Raw genomic sequence first — 23220 nt, 5'->3', positions numbered from 1 at the left:
GAATGTGCTATTAGAAAGTAGGGTCCAGTCAGAAGAGGTGGTCACCGGGATGTGACCTGGAAAGATGTATTTCCCTCCCTGGCTCCTCCCTTCACTCTCTGCTCCTGGGTCACCATGATGTGAGCAGGTCTCCTTGGCTGGGCCCTCCTGACTTGCTGTATCGGCATTGGAGCCCACTGGCTATGGACGGAATTCTCTAAAAACACACAAACCAAAATAAAACCTCTGTTCTTTAAGTTGTGGCTGTCAGGTACAGTATCCAAAACAGGAAATTGACTGAGATGAAAATCATTAAAGATGTTTTCGCAAAGGCTCTTTCAAGCCCTGGGGAGAAAACTCATTGTTGAGACCAGTTTGGCTTGTGATTAGATGTCCTCCCAAAGCCTCATGCTTTTTCATAGAGTGTGCGATTGATTCATAATTGGGCTAGGCTGGAAGGCATGAGGATCAAGGGTGTGAGTGCTACCGGCCTTAAATCGTCTGAATCAGATAAAAGAGGCAGAAAGATGCGGTTGAGGGCTCTTGTTGCTTTCACCCTTTCATGAACTGTTGCCCCTCTGCCACCCTGCATTGGAGCTAGCCCATTATGGACTGAAGCCTCTATGAAGTGTTTTTTTGTTTGTTTTTGGTACCGGGGATTGAACTTGGGACCTTGAGCTTGTGAGGTAGGCGGCAGAACCACTGGGCTAAATCCCCAGCCCAAGCCTCTATGAAGTGTAAGCCAAATAAACTCTTTCCCCTTTAACTTTGGGTGTTGGGTATTTTATCTCAGTGACAAAAGAAGAGTAACTAACACAAACTGGAAAGCAAATACGTTGCTGATTTTCTCTTTCTTAGTCTGACTCTTCCTGTGGAGTACTTTGTTAATGTGTAATGTTATTTTTAAAGTTTTTACTGCCCATCGATTGTCCTAGGCAAGAGGTACTGAAAGCTCTCTGATACAGAATCCAAAATGTCTCCTGGGAAGACCAGAACTCAGGATTCTGCAGGCGGAGACTCCATCCAGTTGGAAATATGGTAGCAGACTGCAGCACAGAGATTAAAATCTTGCTTTGCATGTCTGTGATCCCAGCACTTTGGAAGGCTGAGGCAGGAGAGCTGCAAGTTCAAGCCCAGCCTGAGTAACTTAGTGACTTAGCTAGAGTCTGTCTCAAAATAAAACATAAAGGCCAAATGGCCCATAGCTGTAATCTCAGAATTTGGGAAGCTAAGGAAGGAGGATTTCTGCAGTGTTGAGGTCAGTCTGGGCTACGTACTGAGTTCAAAGCCAGCCTGAACTACACAGTGAGACCCTGTCTCAACAAAAAAAAGACAAAAACAAATAAACAAACAAAAATTCAATCTCAGTGCCAGGAAAAAAAATTCTGAGAGGTTAAAAAAGAGTAAAGATAGTGTTATGGCTGAGATCTAACACGTACTCCCAAAGCGGCATGCATAAGGAAGGCAACTGGATCATGGGGGTACTGTGTTCACAGATGTGCAGTTTGCAGCTGGCGTCTGCTTGGAAGAAGCAGAGGACTGGGGTGACCTGGGAGAGTGGATCGCCCTCCCTCGCTTCTTTCTTTTCATTCTGCTTCCTGATCTCTGTGACCCGTGCAGTTTTCCTCCATGGCAGGCCCTCCCAGCACTCCGTTTCTGCTTTTGAGGGTGCTACTCATAAACTGAATTTTCTAGAAACCATGAGCCAAAAGAAACCTCTTTTCCTTCGAGTTATAGGTGTCAGATGTTGTGTCTCGGCAACAGAAAAGTGATTCAAGTATAATTTAAATGCTACCTAGCCTCATAAAATTACCTGGCTACAATTCATTGTCTGGCAAAATTATCAGTTTTAGCATATAAAAATACAGGATTTAAAATATTACATAAAACACACATGCTAAAAAATTATTCATTGTGGATCTCAAATTTAAATTTAAACTGAATGGCTGGAGTTGGAGGTGTTTGCCTATAATCCCAGCACAACAGGAGGCTGAGGCAGGAGGATTGCTACAAGTTCAAGGCCAGCTTGGGCTACATAATAAGTTCAAGTCCAGCCTGAAGAACATAGTGAGACACTGTCTCAAAAAAAAAAAATTAACTGATGTTCTGTATGTTATCTGACCCTGTTTCTAAAGGTGATGACCCAGGGAATGATAATGTATTGGGGAAAACATGTTTTTAGCCAATGTTTTTTTCTGCATTTGAAATTAGCATCACTTTTTCATAGAAAAGAGCAGCTACCTTCTGGTAATATTTCCTTAGACCTGCAAATGTATGCATTGCTTCAAAAATCCCATATTTCTGGTCAAATGAGGCTACTTCTGCCCTTTTTCATCATTAGCTGTGTGCCTTGTAACAGGTCGCTTCATTTTTCTGAGTCTTAGATTTCTCAGCTTTAACTGTTTTGAAGACAGGCTTGGGACATTAAAGAAAAAGTGCTTTGTAAAATTGGGAAGTGTTATTTAGGTATAAGTAGTCATTATTTCGTCACTGTTTTTTCATTTATCTCCTTTTCTAGGAGAGCTATGAAACAGCTCTTGGTGTATTTTCAAGTTACTATAACTTTATGGATTTTTCCAGCAAAAGTATATATTTTTTCAGTGGGAAAGATGTTTCATGGCTCCCTTTCCCATGCAGTCCAAGTTGGTTCCCTTCAGGAAATCCTACTCTGGCCCGTTGGGAAAATCAGTGACCTTTGGACTTCAGATAAACACAGCAGTGCTTTCAAAATATTCCTGCTTCTTTGACCTGAGTGCTGACCTGCATGAAGTTACTGAATCTCACTATTTCTTGTTGACCCCACAGCCTAGGAGGCCATGCAGTTACTGGTGATCCCATATGACTTCACTGATACTCTATAGCTGAACAGTCAGTAGATCCACCAATTCCCCTAAAACAGTTGCCTTAGGGGCTTGGCCAAGTGGTTTGCCACCAACCTCCATTGCTCCCTGCCAATATCTTCCATGACAAAAGCTGCAAGTAGTCATGGTTCCACATGCCCATATTTCCACCATTTTGGGAGGCTGAGGCAGGAGTATCTCATATTTGAGCCCAGCCTGGGCAACTTAGCAATCTAATGAGACCCTGACTCAAAATTTTAAAAAAGTATTTAAATTGGGCTGGATATATAACTCAGTACAAGGACCCTGGGTTCAATCTCCAACAACAACAGAGAGAGAGAGAGAGAGAGAGAGAGAGAGAGAGCGCGATGAAATTGAATCTATAGCTATTGGTAAGATGAATTGTACAAAATGTTAAAAATGCAGAAAAAGTCTGATTAGGAAATTAAAACTAATCAGCAAAGAAAAGCAACTAGAGGCATGTTGATATATTTGTTTATAAAAATTTGTATAGAGTTAAGATCATGTATCATACTGTGAAATAAAAAATCTTGTGTTCTAGTTTTTCATATTGCATCATGATTGTTTTTCAGACTGCTCTATAGCTTTCAAAATAATTTAAAAAATTTATTTCATTTCCCTTATAGTAGTCCATCATGTGAATGAGCCATTGTTTATTCAGGCATTTCCTATATTCAGAAGCATTTTTAGGCATAGCAACTGTATTAAACAAGTACCACTCTGAGGATATGACTAAAGCTCATATTGATTTTTGTACCCCAAGAGTTTCCCTCTTCCTAGGACAAGATCCATGACTCCCAGGTAATAGAAGGTCCTTGGGCTTTCCATTTGGTAGTTAGCATTCTCAGCCCTGAACTTGACTTCGAGTTACACCTTTTCCTTTCTACCAAATGGCTGTGGGCAAGAAGCTGCTGTTCATGGCACCTCTGGGCTTCATGTATTTGTGCCCTGGCTGCTGTTGAAAACTGATAATTTTCTTTAGGAGCCCATTCCTGGCTTTCTCCTTGGTACCCCGCTGGGATTTCCTGGCTATACTTTATGATCTTCCATCTGCATCTTCTTTTGCTATATCACCTTTGACAGGAGTCCCCTTGGAAGGATCCCATTAAAAATGACCCCAGGTCCATGTCCTGACTCCAAATGCTATGCCTGATATGTGAGGCTCATGCAATTTTTTTTTTTTTTTTTTTTTTTTTTACCGGGGATTGAACTCCGGTCCTTGCACTTGCAAGGCAGGCCACCAAACCACTGAGCTAAATCCCCGGCCCAAGGCTCATGCAATTTTGAAGAGACACTGCTCTGTTCAAGTCTTTGTGTGGACATACGTTTTCACTTCTTTTTTGTAAACACCTAGCTGTGGGAAGGCTAAGGCATAGTTGGAAGCGAGGATTTTACATTCCCACCAGCAGCGCACAGCGCTCTAGTTAATCCACACACCCACCAACGCTTGATATGGTGTCTTCTTAATTTTAGCTATTCTAATAGATGTGCAGTGGTATCGCAGTGTGATTTCAATTTGCATTTCCCTAATGACTAATGATGTGACAGCTTTCTCCTTAGTCACAGTCAGAGTGCAGAACATTCAAGATGCAGAATTTTTGTGCATCCTATGTGGGCAGAGAAAGCACAGAAGGGTCAGTCTGAGGGGGTAGAGTGAAGGAACTGCAGTAATGAAGACTAAGGTAGAAGCTGTGGGCACCTTCAAGACCAGACAATGCAGTGGCCACCAGTTAAAGAGGAGGAGGCCACAGTGGGCAGCAGAGAGCACCCAAGGACAGGACCAAAAGGAGAACTCCATTCTACTGTTATGCTGAGGACATCTGGAAGGAGAAGAGAAAGGGGCCCCATTGGAGGAAACCTTTCTGCTTGAATCTGTACTTCGAATTGACTGCATATTAGTTCAAAAGAGACTGCTTTAAAGCCCAAGGGATTCACAAACAAAGCAGGGCATCAGAACAAGGATATGCCAGATGAGCGTTCAGGGGCAGAACAGGTGTTTATACAGAAAGGAGACCCATTTGTTTGCTGGGTGCTATGTGGCTCCTGGAACCTGATGGGCTCCTGAGCTAGTCAGCAGGGTTTAAAGTCAAATTGGGGTAGGTCTTTCACTGTTGATCAATGCAGCTATATTCTCAAATGTCTCATCTCCTTTTATAAGTCTGCATTTAAGCCAATTTTTCCATTCTGCGCTTACAAAACTATATTTTGGAATCCAAATCAAGGGCTTTTTGAGTCCTGTGTTTATCTTGTTGAATTTGGACTATATTTAAGTCTGCTAAAAGCTTTTTACATTTTGATTTCCTCTCCGATAAGGGACTATGGAGAAATGATAATTTTGGAGACAGAGAGTATTTATATTGATAGTTGATTTCTTTACTTTTGGATTGTGGAGCCTATATGACCTTCCTTTTCATTATTTTCTCTTTAAAATGCATCACCTATAATGACCTAAGGTAGATTAAAGTACCCAACAAACAGTGGTGGTAGTGAGTGGTGTGCTGGTCAACAGCTAACAACTGGTTTGTTATTCACGTGCTAATTTCTGTGATGTTCTCCCTGCTGATGTCAGGCTATATTGTGATGTATAAAGTTGGGGAGAGATGCATATAATCTGCTCTTGTGGGCTGGTGTGTTGATCATAGTCACGATTTGTTTCTGTCCCCTAAGGTACTGGGGTCATCTGTAAAACATACAAGCATTACTTTAATAGCTTTATTACATCACAATTGGCATTTTTATTGGAAAAGGGAAGAGATTTATAATTTGCTAGGAGGACTCTTCTGGGTTGTGACCAGTTTGTTCCAGCCAGTTTAAAAACTTTTCTATCAATAAGTTTTTAATCAGCATAATTATTAAACTAAATTTGATCTGAAGACACCTTCATCCTTGTCTTTTCATAATGAGTTATAACCTAATGGTGGGTAACTAACTGAGACCCTCACATATGAGTATACTTTTGTAACAAAAAGCTGAGTCTCAGCTAATTGCAACAGCCAAGTTTAAGTCAATCACATGGAGCCAACTAATCATGCCATGTTTAAGTAACATAAATGTCAAGGTGTTAATCAAACTGACTTTGGACTTCATGTTTGCTTTCCATTCAGAAATGCTGCCTCCCAGGTCTTGGAATGGAGTTCTCTGAACTTCTGGTTTCAAGGATTGCCCTTTTAGTGAATTACTCTTTGTTCTAATAAATTTTATATGCCTACTTTAAAAAATATAATTGTAATATGATTCCCTCAACACTTGTCCGTCTCAACTATGACACCATCTTGAAATTTTGTTAGATCTCTTCTTGAAGATGAATTCCATTTTTTCCAGTACATGCTCTCACTTGGTTCTCCTCACTGATCACTATTAGAACACCCCAGGAAATTTGAAAATACCTCTAAGGTCCAGCTCAAGACTGGCAATTTGTGGGGACCAGTACAAAAAAAAAATGTGGACTTCTTGTTCAAAAATTAAGAATTTTAAAATGGTGAAAGTGGAACACTAAACTAAGTATAGGGCCCTCTGGAGTCTGGCCCTGAGGCATCTATCTGAGCTAGAAATCTATAAAGCAGTCCTTTCCCAGCCTCACCTATTCACTTACTACATGGGGGAAGGTGAAATATGGGAGTTTGTAGTTTTTAAACACTTCCTAGGATAGCCAGAATCATGAACTCAGTGAGCCTCAGACTTACTGAAGCTGAATCACCTGGAGAAATTGTTAAAGCACAGGTTGCTAAGCCATGTCTTAAGAGTTTCTGCTTCAAAATGTCTGGTGTAATGCATGTCTTAGTCAGTTTCTCTTTGCTGGGATAAAATACTCAACACGTATAACTTAAAGGAGGAGAGGCTTATTTTAACTCATGGCTTTAGTGGATTCAGCCCATGGTCATCCAGCTCTGAGGCAAGAAGGGCATAGTGGAAGGGATGGAAGAGGAAAGCTGTTCATGTCACGGTGGCCAGGAAACAGTGAAGAGAGGCACTGGGGAGAGACACCTGCTTCCAGGTCATGCCTCCAGTGCCCTGCAACTTCCAACAAAACCCCACCTCCTAATAGCGCATTCAGCTCTAGATTTATTGCTACAATGAGGGGTGTAGCATCCCCATGAACCAATCATCTTCCACACATACGAGAATTAGGGGGGACATTTTAGATCTGAACCATTATAGGGCCCTAGACTTGGCAATTCTGACACAGTCCTGGGGACCTTATTACTGCTAATCTGAGAATAACACTTTAAGGACCATTGATCTAAAGAATAAAACTCCTGGTTCTTACCTGGCCTGTGTCTCCACGATCCGGCCCTTGCCTATCTCCTGATGATGGAGTCTTCATCTCAAGCCATGGGGGACTCTCCATCACTCTTCAAGTCCCAGTTCTTGTCCTTCCTCCGTAAGAACCATGCTTCTGGTGTCTTCGGGAATTTGTGTTTTTCTCCATCAAAGCCTCCCATTGCCAGTCCCCATTGCCAGTGCTCCTCATGCTGAATGGTGGCTTGTTTGCTTCTCAGACAGAAGATGGGTATGTTTTTCATCTGGGTTTTTTTGGCCTACTACACTATGACTGCTCCAAATAGTCCATTAAGAGAATAAGTTATTTGTTCTATGTAGGTGCATGATTGTTCTTCATGATGACTATTGAACAATAGAGTTTAAGAATGAATAACGGAGTTTATTTCCCTGTAACTCCTCCAAGATGACTTAAATACGCTCGTTGATGGTCCCACAGAAACCTGAGCTAGAGTTAGTTAATTATTGTGGATCATTCCTTTCTATAGTTCAAAAAGAAATTCAGATTATATTCTCAACTGAATCAGCAGTTTGCTTTTTGCTTTCAGTAACCCCTCTTTAAAAGGTGTCTTCAGCTTTACGGCAAAGCACAATGGTAGTTTAGGGAAAAAGTCTATCAGCATTTGGGATTTGTTTTTCCACTTGACTACATACAAATATTGGGTTAGCAAATGTGTGAAAGTGAGAACATACACATATGTGTCTAGCTGAAGAAGTAATGTCCAAATATCTAAAATTTTTTGGTCAATACTTGGTTGAAAGAGTACTGTTGTGTGTGTGTGTGTGTGTGTGTGTGTGTGTGTGTGTTGTGTGGGTTGGGATAGAGGTGGCAAGGAAAAGAGAGGTTGCTTGAGGTTTCTCCCTCGAGGGATCACACACACCCACATAAAATCCAAATATAATAAATTTTGGAATGCAAGCACAGATTATCCATCTAGCTGCAGAGGTGGAAGGCTGCTTTCAGACATGGAAAATGACAGATAATTATCCAGTCTTTTGACAGCATGTCTGCTACCTAATAATTCAAACTACTGGTACTAAGAAAAAAAGCCAAAAATCTTGATGCAGTTGGAAAAGGAGCTTAACAATTTGCCTCTACCTCCTGCACTGGAGTCTGTTCTTCCAAATTTGGCTGGAGAAGTGATTAAAGGTAGCCAAGCAGAGAATTCACACACTTAGCAAAGATGCAGTTTTACTTTCAGTGCATGTGTAGTACCTTTTTCTGTAAATATTAAGACAAAGTGCAACTTCAAAGAAATATTTAATAGTAACAATCCCTTACCTTTGCTAAATACTTCAGAAGTTAAAAGTGTTTGCATTTATTTCATTGGAACACTAACTTGATAGTGAAGCCAAGATAAACATTATGTCCCTGTTTTACAGATTGGGACACAAGACAGCCACTGGCATAGCTAACAATAATCCATACTTACAACTTTTTGTCTGCATATTCCATTTTAAATTAAAATGCAGTGCTACTTTTATATACATGAGGTTAGATTTTAATAAGGAGAGCTTAGAAGTGCCTGAGAAGTTTTATTTGGAATACTCTGATTAGTGTAGCTGATTTCACAAATTCTTTCTTTACCCAAAAAGGAGCTTTAAAGGAAAGCATTACATAGATAATTGTCTCAAATTTTTACTTAATTTTGCTTCTATTTATTCACACATTCTTTATTTGTTACCTTGCTTTTCTACATAGGATCTACAATAACAAACCTCAAGTGGTACATAAATCACTGCAGTCATGGCAGCAAAATCAATTCTCGTTAAGAGGAGGAAGCCAGCCTAGGGGCCACAAATACATTATGATATTCCTGGTTCATGAGTTATCTGATTTAGCTCCCTAGAAAGAAATTCACTATGAGATTATGTGATAAACATTGTTCAAATGTATTTCTCTAATTGTTAACACATATGGAATTCTGATTTACAAGTTGAGTGCCTATAGCACAAGTTTCACAGTACAGGAAGACTAAAAATGATTTCCTAGGTCCTAAGTGAGCCTTGCTGAAGGATGATACGTGGTGAACTGAAACTCAGTGCCTTACATTTTCTTTCACAAGAAAACCATTTCATTCTTCAAGGAACTGGGAGGAATTTATCAAAATTCTTTAGGAACTATTTTTACTCAAGTCTTTTGTACTAAATATCAACTAATGCGAGTACTTTCCTTTTTATTTTTGGTTGAAATGAGTGTAAATAACAATAATTCCCTAATGGGCTTCTCTTTCTTCCCAGCTGATGATGTTTTCTCTGGGGTAGATGGAAAGAGAAAACTTTCCTAAGTTCTTCTCCACATCATTCTTTTCAGCCAGATTTCAGTTAGCTCACACTGGTGTTCTCATGCTTTGAGAAAAAGCCAAGACTTTTGGTAAAGTCATTAGGAATCACCACAGGGGACATAGCTGTATCCCAGGCCAACAGCTGGGCCTCCAGCAAATCCTGCTCAGCCTCTCTGGACTCATCAGTTCTTGGAGGTGAAACGAGCTAAGGAGGGGGTCACCCTTTTATCCTCTGTTTTTCGGGACAGGGAGGACAGCCCTGAGCAGCTCTGTGTACATAGCCAGCTCTAAAGAACTCTTCCAACCCACACTGGACATCAGTGACTGCAGACACACATGAGGTTTCCCGAGAACAAAGCATGGCAACACCTCATCCTGACCATTTCACATCTGATCACACAGACCCAGTGTGCTTTGTTTTTTCTTTCCTTTGCATTTTTGCTCCTGATGATCTTTCATCTGATATTCTGTTCTTCTCATCTTTCCTTCCTAACCCAGCTGGTAATGCCTCTTCCAGGCGATTTGGGGAACTAACCGATATCTTTATTTGTATATCTGATGGGATTTTCCCAGGGATCAAAATGATTTATTCTACTTGGAACCCAGCACAAAAGCCAATCTTTTGTAACCATCCTGTTAGAAAACAGCCTTTAAGGGTGCTGACTTTTCTTAGCCAGCTAATCCTTCAGATCCCAAATCCTGGCTGCTTTGGCTTCTATCCCAAAGGCCCACAAGTCACTGAGCCTCTTCTTATGTCCCAGACCCCCTTTTACAAACTCCTTCCCTCAAGCATTTTCATGTTTCCCCTGTAACCTCTGTTCTAAGTGAAAACCAATCCCCTTTGTGTTAGATGGCTCTACAAAGAATCAAACCCTTGTCTGGAGGAGAATCTCCAAGGAATTGCTTCTCCTGCTGATTTCTTAAGAGGGCTATTCTTTCTGCACCAAATGCAGTAGAAGGCCAGGAGAGACGGTTTTAAAAATAGTATACCTTGCCTTCTGCTCCTTTCAGTCTAGTATATCCCTTTTGGTTCCTCTTCTCTCTTTAGTTATGCATTGGTTATCTATCGCTCAACCCCAATCCTGCTCTCAAACGGAGTGATGGACAGTTCAACGGCCTAGGCAGCAGCCAGTATCCAAGTTCCTTGGTCAAGGAGGCCATATTGATCTTGGCCTTTACTTCAGCCACCTGTGGCTTTGTCACCATCTTTTTCTAAAATTTATTTTATCGGTATACTTTAGATACATATAATAATCACATTCATCATAGGGAATTTGTAATTGGACATGATATATCTTGCTTCTTCTTTTTTCCCATTCCTTTCCCCTCCCTTCAACCACTCATCTCTTTATTTACAAAAGTTTGGTTTCTGTTTTTTCTCCTATTTTTTCCTGTCCCTTCCTTTCTTTCCCCCTCTTCTCTCCCTTATTCCCTGTCAATTTGAACATTTTCTTCCTATTTCCCAATATCTATCATACATTTTGGTCCTTATTTACACTTTCAGTTTCTCACACACACACAGAGAAACAAAACGGTATTTAAACATGTGTGTCTGATTTATTTCACTTAAGGGTATGACCTGAAGGTACATCCATTTAGTTAGAAATGTCTCAAGCCTATCCTTTATGGCAAGTAGTACTGTATAGTCTATAATGGGAAGATAACCTGCAGGGAAATAGTTGGATCAAATGAAACCTCTAGTTTGAGCCTTTTGAGGAATTTCTACTCTGATTTCCACAGTGGTTGCACCAGTCTGCGAGCCCACCAACAGTGGAAAAGGGCTCCTTTCTTCCCACATTGGTTGATTTCTTGATAATAGCCATTCTTTATGGAGTGAGATGGAATCTCAGTGTTATTTTGATTTACATCTTTCAAATGACCAGTGATATTGAATATTTTTTCATATATTTATTTGCTGTTTCTACTTCTTTATCTGAGAAGTGTCTATTTACTTTAGATGGCCATTTTCGGATTGGGTTTTTAAATTTGGGGGATATGATTTTTTTGAGTTCTTATGTATTTTAGATACAGTCCTTTATCTGAGGAACAGCTATCAGATTTTTACCACACTGTGGGTTGTCTTTTCACTCTGTTGGTGGTTTCTTTTGCTGTGCAAAAGCTTTTGAATCAGATGAGAGCCGAGTTGTTGATTCTTTGTAATATTTCCTGTGTGACTGGGGTTTTGTTCATAAAGTCTTTTCTTATACCAATTTCTTCAAGAGTTCTACTATTCTATCTTCCAGCAGATTTAGTGTTTCTGTTTTAATATTTAGATCTTTGATCCATTTCAATTTTAGTTTAATGCATGGAGAATGACATAGGTCTAGTTTTAATCTTGGGGATGTGGAAAGCCAGTTTTCCCAGCACCATTTAATAAAGAAGCTATCTTTCTTCCAATGAAAGTATTTGTCTCATTTGTCAAAGATAAGGGGGCTGAGTGTTTTTGGAATTATTTCTGCATCTTCTAATCTGTTCCATTGATCCTTGGGTCTGTTTTTGGCCAGAACTATGCTGTTTTTATCACAATAGTTTTGTAGTATAATTTCAAGTCATAGATTGTGATACCCCTGCCTTGCCTTTGTTACACAGAACTGATTTTCCTATTTTAGGTTTCTTCTGGTTTCAAACGAATCTTAGGATTGTTTTCTCTAATTCTGTGAGATATGCTATTGGTATTTTAATTAGGATTACATTAAATCTGTATAACCATTTTGGAAGCACAGCCATTTTCCATATATTGGTTCTTCTTACCTAAGAACAGGGCTAGCTTTCCATTTTCTGATATTGTCTTTGATCTCCTTTTTCAGAGTCCTGTAGTTTTCAAGGTAAAGGCGTTTTACTTCCTTATTAGACTGATTCCTAGATACCCTCTTCATTCTTAATTGCATGTATTTAGTGTTGTTTTTCCTTTTGGGGGTGGGGGTAAGATGGCTAAGGGTTTGCTAATTTAATTTAATCTCTCAAAGAACTGACTCTTTGATTCATTGATTCTTTGTATATTCTTTCAGTCTCCATTGCATTAATTTCTGCTCTGATCTTTTCTTTATAATTTTCTTCCTTTTATGAGTTCTGGGCTTGACTTATTCTTTTTCTAGAAGCTTGAGTCTCAACATTAGTTTGTTTATTTGAGCTTTTTCTGATATAGAAATTCACCACTATAAATTTCTCTTATTAGAATACTTTCATTGTGTCCCATAAATTCTGGTATGTTGTATTGGTATTATTGTTTAATTGTAGAAATTTCTTCTTTAATTTCACCTGTGACCCTTTGGTTGTTCAAGAGGGTGTTAACTTCTGTGTGTTTATATAGTTTATTGGTTTCTTTTGCCATTGATTTCCAATCTCATTTACTATGCTCTGATAATATGCATGGAATAACTTCAATTCATTTGCATTTACTTAAGCATGACCTATGAGCTAGTATGTAGTCTATTTTGGAGAACATCCTCTGCACAGCTGATAATTTGTATTCTAATTCTGTGGGATGGAACATTCTGTAGAATTCTACTAAGTTCATTTGTTCTCAGATTTATCTCAGTTCTTGTATTTCTTTGTTGATTTTCTGTCTACTTTATCTGTCTATTAGTGACAGTGTGGTATTGAAATTCCCCATTACAATTATATTAGTGTTTATTTGATTTTTCATGTCCATTAATGTTTGTTTGATATAGGTACGTGTTCTGGTATACGATGCATATGTGTTTATGATTGTTATTTCTTCCTCTTAAATTGATCCCTTTACAAGGATGTAGTGACTTTCTTTGTTTCTCTTAATCACTCTTGGCTTGAAATCAATTTTGTCTGAAAATAGAATAGCTATGCCACAGTTTACTAGGTTGCTGTCATGTGGAGTATTGTTTTCTATCTTTTGACTTTTAGCCTTTGAATTTCTTTTTTAGTTGAATATATTTCTTGTATTCAGCATATTGCTGGATCTTGCTTCTTGATCCATTCTATGAGTGTTTCTTTTGATTGATAAGTTGAGACCATTTACATTGATAGTTATAGCTGATACGTATTGACATCATTTTTATGTTATTTTTCTGATGTTGGTTCTTTTTTTCCCTTTCTGATTAATTATGTATCCTGCCTGGTAGATACATTCTGCTGAGGTTCATGGAATTGTAGTCCTTGTTATCTCTTTCTAGAATGTCTTTCAGAATGTTTTGGAGTGCTGGTTTGGTTATTCATGAAGTTCCTTGGGTGTTCTTTATTGTGGAAATATCTCATTTCTCTAATGGATTTTGAAAGATATTTTTTCAGGATACATCCATCTGGGTTGTAGGTTTTTTCTTTTAGGTCTTCAAATATTTCACTCCAAGCTCTCCTTGAATTGAGGGTTTGTGTTGAGAAGTCTGCTGTAATTCTGGTAGACTTTCCTTTATAAATTATTTGTTTCTTTTCTCTAACAGCTTTCCATATTCCGTTCTTGTGTTGAATTTCTGGGATCTTGACTATTATACACCTCGGTGTAGGTTTTAAAAATCATGTCTAATTCAAGTTCTACATGCCTCATTTATCTGTATGACAAATTGTTTTTCCATGCTTGGGAAGTTTTCTGCCATTACTTCTGTGAACAGGTCTTCTTATGTTGTTTGTGTTGTTTCTTGCTTTTCCAGTGACTCTGATTAATCTTATGTTATTTTTCTTTGCATCGACTAGAGCTGTTGTATTGTTAATTTTGGTTCCTTGATACTTTTAAGAAACATTTCTTTTTATGATTGCCAATTGAAATCCTGTCTTCTGGTATTCTGATAATCTGGTATTCTGTCCTCACAGTGGTTCATTCTGCTATATATAGTTTGAATGGAATTTTTTATCTCCTGGACATCTGTTTGAATCTGTTTCATGGATTCCCTTTCTTTCCTATGTTGGGTGTTCATGGTTTCTACCCTTTTCCTAAGCTTCTCTCTTTTTTTTTTCCTTTTTATTGAGTTTATTGGTACAATTTAGGTATACAATACAGTTACATTCATCATTGGGATTCTGTACCTTTACATAATAGGTCTTGATTCTCATTTTTTCTCCCTGTCCCTGCCCTCCCTTTACCCCATCCTCCCCTCCCCATTTATAAACACTTTATTTCCCTTTTTTCAGTTTCTCATATTTTTTCCTCTCCCTTATTACCTTTCCCCCACCCTTCTCACTTCCCCTACACCTTTAGCCCTTTACTTCCTATTTCACATTATTAATTATCTCATTAGGATCCTGTGTACTATTATAGTTTTTCACACCAGAGAAACTATTCGGTATTTCAGTTAAAGAAATCTCTGTATGAACATTAAAAACAGGGAATCCTAAAATAAGACTAAAAAGGAAAATAAAAGAGAAAAGGCAATGATGTAACATTAAAATAATCCTTAATTCTGGAGGTGAAAATGGTCCCTGAACATATTTAAATTGCTTCTTGCTCTTGTAGTCTTATCTTATTCTTTTTTTCATTATTTAGAGAATACTTTATTAGTTTCTGTAATCAAACCCATGTAGATATGACTTTACATATTTAGTACATTGCATTACCCCTGTACACATGGAATAAAAAAATTAAACATAAAATATTAGCATTTCTAGACCAATATGGCTGTCCATTTCTGTACAATGCCAATTCAACACAGTAAATTGGGATAACTTTTTCCACAGTTGACAGCACCGTTAAAGTTTCCCAAAATTCAGTATTTATATATATATTGTGTTTCTTGTATACAACATATTGTTGGATTTTGCTTCTGATTCCATTTTGCCAGTCTATTTCTCTTGATTGGTGAGTTGAGGCCATTGACATTGCTGGTTATAACTGATATGTACTGACTTATTATTGACATGTTATTGGCCTTTTGTTGACTCTTTTTATATAGCTCTGATAAAGCACCATTGCTACTATGTATCATAAAGCAGGTAAAAGATATTTTACATTCACAGAGGTATGATACTCTACCGTCCTAAATCAATAATACTAGAATCAGTTTTGGTTTGAAATTTGCTTTGTCTGCAAATAAGAATGCTACTCCCTTTTTTTTTTCTGGGCTCCTGTTACATGGAGAACTGTTTTCTATCCTTTCACTTTCAGTCTACGGGCTTCTTTTTGCACTAGGTGTGTTTCTTGTGTACAACATATTGTTGGATTTTGCTTCTTATTCCATTTGCCAGTCTATTTCTCTTGACTGGCGAGTTGAGGCCATTGACATTGCTGGGTATAACTGATATGTACTGAATTATTATTGACATGTTATTGGTCATTTGTTGACTCTTTTTACTTTTTCACCTTCTCCTTTTAGTTTTTTGTCTTGTCTATTTGTTTTGCTCTCTTGGGCCTCATGGTGTTGTGGCCTTCATTGAAAAGGATCTTATTTAGAATTGCTTGTAGTGCTGGTTTGGTATTCATGTAGTTTCTCAGGTGTTCTTTTTCTTGGAAGTATCTTATTTCCCAATCCATTTTGAAAGAGTTTTGCAGGATACATCAGTCTAGGTTGGAGGTTGTTCTCTTTTAGTACTTGAAATATCTCATTCCAGGCTCTCCTTGCCCCAAGGGTTTTTTGTTGAAAAGTCTGCTGTGATTCTGATGGGCTTTCATTTGTATGTGATTTGTTTCTTTTCTCTTACTGCTTGTAGTATTTTGTTCTTCTGTTGGGTTTCTGGGATCTTGATTATTATATGTCTAGGTGTAGATTTTTTTGATTGTAGCTAGTTGGGGTCCTATATGCCTCAGATATCTGAATGTCAAATTCTTCCCCTCTGTTTGGGAAGTTTTCTATAATTAATTCTGCAAACAGCTTTTTAAAGTCATTTGTATTTTCTCCTGCTACTTCATGGATTCCTATCAGTCTTATGTTATTCTTCTTTGCATCATCTAGGAGTTTTTGGATCGATTTCTCATGATCTCTTACTGTTTTTAAGAGCCCTCTCTTTTCATGGTCACTTACTGCAATCTTATCTTCTATACCTGAGAGTCTATCTTTGCATTCTTTTATTCTGTTGTGTACACTTTCAATGGAGTGTTTAATGTTCTGGATATCTGTTTGAATCTGTTTTATGGATTCCATTTCTTTCCTGTGTTGGGCATTTATTTTTTCCATTTCTTTCTTATGCTGGGCCTTCATGGCTTCTATCATGGTTCTGAGCTCATCTATTTTTTTTGTCAGTTTCTGCTCTAGAGTCTCGAATCACGACTTCCATTTTGCTTACTATCTCTATGTTTATCTGGGAAACTATTTCTGTTTTGAATTTTTCTAGAGCCTGATTGATCTGTTTTGTTACTTCCTGTGCTTTGAGTTTAGGGTGTCCTGGTGGTTCACTATCGGCCTTTTCATCCTCATTTGCCCTATTGTTTGCCATTGGTGAAGTGGAAGTCTGTCTTTGTGTCTTGCTTAAGTGTTTTCTCATTTTTATTTTTGTTGTTGGGCTATCCTTGGTTTAATCTCTGGGTTATCATCCAAATCTTCCTGATATAGCTGTGCCCTAGCTTCTGTGTCTCTAACGACCCACAGACATTCTCATCTTCATAACATCAGAGAAAACAGCTCATCAAATCAATGGCAATGCTTTACCCCAACTGATACAATAATCAACACATTAAGATCAAGCACAACTTGGAAACTGACCACCTGTGGTAGTCACTAGTCTATCACTCTTAAAGCATTTGAATTAAATTGAAATCAAGTAGCAGTCCCGAACATGTCTGCAGTGAACAAAATTTCAATATAGTGTATTTACCATTTAATGGCTCAGACAGAGTGAGGATGCAAGATCCCTGGTCTCAGTTAGCTGATGGCTGAACCCCATAATGCTGACTGACCTCAGTCTGCAAGGCCCAGATAGAGTTCCCCAACCTTCTGAATGGTTGAACTCCATACAGTTATATTACAGGTTTCCCATGCCCTTTCTTTAAAGATGTTCAAAGTTGGGAACTCAGAAAAATACCCTTGATGGCCACCTCTGACTCTGCAGCGTGGGTCCAAAGACTGGCACAGTCAGGAGGTCTGAGAGTGCTGGGAGGGGGGGTTGTAAGGGGAGTTATGGGGGTTCAGGGGTGCCCACACTGCTACCTTCCTGGAACTGGAGTGAGGGCGGCTGGGGCGGGAGAAGGCCTGGCTCTCCTTCCCGCGGTGGATCGGGGCCCAGGCTACCTCCCGGCACTGGAGCAATGGCCACTGGGCAGGAGAAGGCATGGCTCTCCTTCCCACTGTGGATCAGGGCCCAGGCCCCTAAGCTTATCTTTTTAAAAAAATTATATCTGCTCTAGAGTCACTAATCACATCTTTCATTATGGTCACCATCTCTGTAGTTATCTGAGAAGTTATTTCTGATGTGATTTTTTTTCTAGAACCTCATTCATCTGCTTTGTTATTGTTGTTGCCACTTCAGAGAGTTCAGGTGGGTGGCTTTAAAGTGTTCCACCTCATTGTCCCCTGGGGTTGCCTTTGGCAAGCTGGAAGTGTGGGGTTAGATCTTGTTTTCACGTCTTCTCATTTTCTTTTCTTTTTTATTTAATTCATGAGTTGATGCTTGTAAATTACTTATGGTAGCTAGATTTATTTCTTGTATTGAGAACCCTGAGGAAATGACTACTTCTCAGAGATGAGTTCCAAGTGTAGCTGGCTTTTGGGCTATGAGTTTTTTTTTTTTTTTTTTTTTTTTTTTTTTTGTAAGATCTTCCCTCCTCAATTTATTTATTTTCTTTCTTTTTTAAAAATTATTTTTATTGGTACATTTTAGGTATATAATATAATGACATTAATCATTGGAAATTTGTAATTATGTAATCTACTTGCTTCTTATTTTTCTCCTGATCCCACTTCAACCCCTCCACTTCTCCCTATTTCAAGACTTTATTTCCATTTTTTCATTTCTCATTCCCTTCTTTCCTTTCCCCTACCTCTTCCTATTCCCCTTTGACCCTTTTATTCCTATTTTGCATTATCTTTTAGTCCTTATTTTCACTTTCAGTTTCTCACACCAGAGAAAAAATTCTATTTATTTCACTTGAGTATTGCCTTAATGTACATCCATTTAGCTATAAATGTCTCTAGTTTCTCATTCTTTAATGGCTGAGTAGTACTCCATTTTATATAAAAAAATCCCACATTTTCTTTATCCAGTCTCCAGTTGATGGGCAATTGGGCTGTTTCTATTTTAGTTATTATAAACTATGCTGCTATGAACACAGGTGCACATACATTGCTGTGGCATGATTCTTTTAATTCTTTTGGGAAGATACCCAGCAAGAGAATAGCTGGGTCAAATGGGACTTCTAACCATAGTTCTTTATTTTTTATTTATTTATTTTTTTTTTTGTACCAGGAATCAAACTCAGGTCCTTGTGCTTGTGAGGCAGGCAGAACCACTGAACTAAATGTCCGGCTTTCTAATCCTAGTTCTTTGAAGTATCTTCATACTGATTGCCATAGTGGTTGCACCAGTCTACACCCCTACCAGAAGTGGAGAAGGGTTCCTTTTCCCCCACAGCCCTGCCAACATTTGTCATTGGTTGATTTTATGATAGCAACCATTCTTTCTGGGGTGAGGTAGAATCACAGCCTTGATTTCATTTGCATCCTTTGAATAATCGTTGATGTTGAACATTTTTTCATGTGTTTAGTTGCTATTTTTACTTCTTTGTCTGAGAAATGTCTGCTCATTTAAGATGTTCACTTTTGGATTGGGTCTTTAAATTTGGGAGGTCTGATTTTTTTAAAAGTTCTTTATATATCCTAGGTAGTAGGCCTTTGTCTGAGGAAGAAGATAACCACATTGTGTGTTGTCTATTCACTCTGTTGGTGGTTTCTCTTGCTGTGCAGAAGCTTTTTAATAAGAAGAGATCCAACTTGTTGACTGTTTATACTAGTTCATGTACAAATGAAGCTTGGCTCATAAAATCTTTTCCAATGCCATTGTCTTCAAGATTTCTTCCTAACCTCTCTTCCAGCCAGTTTAGTGCTTATTTTGGATGATAAATTGCTGCCTTTTGGGTATAAAACAAGCCAGAAAATTGTATATAGTAAGTATGACCTCAATTTTACCCTCAGGAGAGAAAATTTAAAAAAGACTGTGGGGAAAATAGAGAAACAAAAGAAGAGGAGGGAAATAAAACCAAGGCTGGAAGACAAAGGAAGATCATTAGAACTTTAGGAAACTGAAGAAGACAGGAGGGAAGGAGAAAAGGAAGAAATAAAAACAAGAGAACAAAACAAAAACAATAAGAAAAACTAGAAACTGTTCATACTCTTATTAAAAACAAGAATAAACTATCCAGAAAGAAAAGAAAAGAAACACACACACACATACACACACACACAAGAAAGAAGCAAAAAAAAAAAATGTCTGTTTCAGGTTGTGTCTCTGCTGTCACTGGTAGATAGAGTGGACATAGCCCAGATCTGCACTGATTAATACCATCAAGTCAGCTGTAGATTTATGGTGAGGCAGTAGATAACCCCCAGGAAGCCTGTACCTTTAGTTCAACTGAAGTCCAAGCTGATTTTTGCCTGTGGAACTGGAGTTCAATTTGTTTCCCCTGCAACATGCTCTGTGCCTTCCACCAGTTTAAACTAAGCTCTCTGCTCTCTATCTCTGCTGTCTGGTAGATAGAGTGGACATAGCCCAGATCTGCACTGATTAATACCATCAAGTCAGCTGTAGATTTATGGTGAGGCAGTAGATAACCCCCAGGAAGCCTGTACCTTTAGTTCAACTGAAGTCCAAGCTGATTTTTGCCTGTGGAACTGGAGTTCAATTTGTTTCCCCTGCAACATGCTCTGTGCCTTCCACCAGTTTAAACTAAGCTCTCTGCTCTCTTAAACTCAGCTCTTTGTCTTCCTGCTGACTCAACTTCAGTTCTGCCTCAGCCTGACACTGAGAGCCGCTAGATGGAACCAGCCTGCAGCTGCTCTGAGTTCTGAACACAGTCAGCCCCTCTCCAAGATGGCTACTGGCCAGTCCCCCGCTGTGAGGCAGCTGAACCTGAATAACTCACCATCCATTACAGTTCACTGTTTCCACTGGTCCATTTCACGGATGTGTTTCTCCATGAAGGCCTCTGGGCTTGACAGTAGTCACTGTAAATCTTCAGGTTTGAGCTGCTGTTCCCACACTGTGAGTCAGGAAAAAAGCATCCACTTGCCACCTCCCTTTTCTGCATTGAGCTCTCTCTCTTGGCTCACCCCATGGGCTTCAATTCTTTTTTAAGTTTCTTCCTGGGTCCCAGGGGACTTTCACTCTTTCTTTTCTTCCTCATGTTGCAATATCCCAGAGTCTGGACACCAAATCTTGGAGAGGCTGTTTCTCTGCTATTCACCACTCGCCATCTTCCTAGAAGTCCTTTGCTATCATCTTACAACTTAAAGCACATAAATCTTTACCAGTAACACCCCAAACTTTAGACACAGTGTCTCATTTCTTAAACTCTACTTGCTCTTTTATTTTCATTACACCTACTTGGCAACTTAATCAGAAAGTCTCTGTTAATCTAGTGGTTCTCAAACTTTAATGAACATAGCAATCACTCTAGGATCAAGCAAAAATGTAGGTTTCTAAAGTCTTCCCCATAGATTCTACTACCTATTTGTGTCTTGCATAATGCCCAGAAATTTGTATTTCATAAATATCTTGCATGATTTTAGTGCATGACCTGCAGACAACTCTTTCATGTTTTTTCCTCAGCACATCAAGCTTCTCTTGCTGTACTTCATTTATAATCAGTGTGGGCTTTTATGTGTAATTTAAATCACTGTCCTACTATCACTATTGTGATGGCTGATTTTATGTGTCAAATTATCTAGTCTCTGATACAAGATATTTGGTTAAATACCAATCTAGATATGACTGTGAAGATATTGTTAAGATTAAAAATTTCAATCAGTGGATTTTGAGTAAGGCAGATAACACCCTCTAATATGGTGGGCCTCATTTAATAAGTTAAAGACCTCATGAGAAAAAGACAGAGTCTTCTGAGGGAGAAGAAATTCTGCCTTCAGAGACTTCCTTTGAATTTGAACTGCATCAACTCTTCCCTTAGTCTCTAGTCTGATGGGCTGCCCTGTAAAATTTGATTGATCAACCCCAAAAAATGCACAAGTTCATTCCTTAACATAAATCAGGTTCTGCTCAACCCATTGCATTGGTTCTATTTCTCTGGAGAGTCCTAATATAGCCATATGTGTGTATCTCACTTTGAGTAAATACATCTTTCAGGACTTTATGCATCCATCTCAGCATTGCTGAACCCCAGCCACTGGGTCACAGCTACCAGAAAATCAAAGTCTATAGTCATGTGGTGACATCAGTTTTTCCCAGCCATTCTGTGCAACTCTACCTTCTGAGGCATCAGGTCCCCACACCACTTTCCCAGTCCTCACCACTGTCCTCAAAGCTCCCTTCCTAATCATCTCTGCTGTAGAGGCTGACTAATAATGGGTCTCTTTTTTTTTAAAGGAGAAAATAGAAGTCAGGTTATGAACTTTGTCACCATGAAGTTTGTCATTCTCTATTTATCATTTGGTCTGGCTTTTGTGGAAAAGGTAAATCCAAGATGGCAGCTCTTCCTCAAGGGGTTTCTTCTACTCTATCAATTGTCCATATTTTGCTATTGGCAACATTTCTCCTGCTGTTTTACTCTATGGCACAATCAGTCCAGACTATCTTAAACAATTTAAAACAATTCTCCTCACCATTTCTCCTTCCTTTATTACTGCTTCAACTCACGATCACATAACTGTGTCTGAAATTTACTTTCTAATCTCGCAATTTAACTGACAATGCTCCTGTCAAAGTCACCTTCCAACTGCTAACTTCAGAGAAATATGTTGTTCAGTCTTTTCATCTGATTCAGTATCCATGCACAAATTTTTACTGTTGGTCAGTTTCTTCCTGATACTCTCTCTTTCCTGTTTTACCTGCTAAATCATTGCACTCTACTGACTCTTACTTATCTAGTCTTTCCCTCTATCTTAGTGTATTTTTTTCCTCCAACACCCTGAAATGGATAGTTTCTGGTAGGGTTGTGATGTGAAATGAAGAAACTTGATTTAGGAAGTAATCTCAGGAAGCACAAGGGAAGAAAATGAGAAAGTGAAATGGGAAAAGGAAAAGAACTAATAAAGGTGTGAGAATGGGCAGGTTAGTATGGTGGGCAGCAAGGCTCTGATGAACTCTACAGAACAGGTCTCAGAACTGACTGAATGGGAAGCTGGATTACCTGTCCACTTAAACTCAAATCTGTACATTCTCAGCACCTGTAGGCTGCCCCTGTGCTTTCTGGGCAAGTTCTCTGGGCATCAGACAGTCTCAGGTAGTGACATGGAGAGACAGGCAGCTCTAGCTCCTGCTCTGAATACCAGATGGAGACAAACCATGCAGATGTGGGCAGGGGAAGAGGTGGCCATCAACACTCTCCTAATGCTGATGCACTATTTTTTCTTTTCCGTTTCCTTAGTGTTACCTATCCCAGTGGTCTGTCCTTGCTTTATTTGCTTCTCTTCACTCACCTCCCAGCAGCACTTATCTACCATCATCCCTTCAATTATCTGGACTCTGAAATGTGTCTTTCCTACCCAGATGTGTCTCTTTGTCTCTTTTCTTGTGGTCATGGTCCTCTCAACCTACAAAATCTTGAATCCATCATGTCCATAGGCCAATCCCTTTCCACTCCTGCTCTGTGATTCTTTCTTGGAGAGAGTCACAACCAGGGATACCCTGTCATGAAAATATGAAAAGCTAGAGAGAAGCCACTGCTGAAGTCACAGTCTCCATTAGTACCAGTGTCAATTGCTGGATCTGTGTCAAGGCTGACTCCCTTTAGTTTGACCCTTCCATCTTCCACAGAC

This window comes from Fukomys damarensis, unplaced genomic scaffold, assembly GCF_012274545.1.
Source record: "Fukomys damarensis isolate Sample0158 unplaced genomic scaffold, DMR_v1.0_HiC HiC_scaffold_17, whole genome shotgun sequence".
Taxonomy (NCBI): domain Eukaryota; kingdom Metazoa; phylum Chordata; class Mammalia; order Rodentia; family Bathyergidae; genus Fukomys; species Fukomys damarensis.
The sequence above is the reverse complement of the archived record's forward strand: the minus strand, read 5'-3'. Positions refer to the sequence as shown.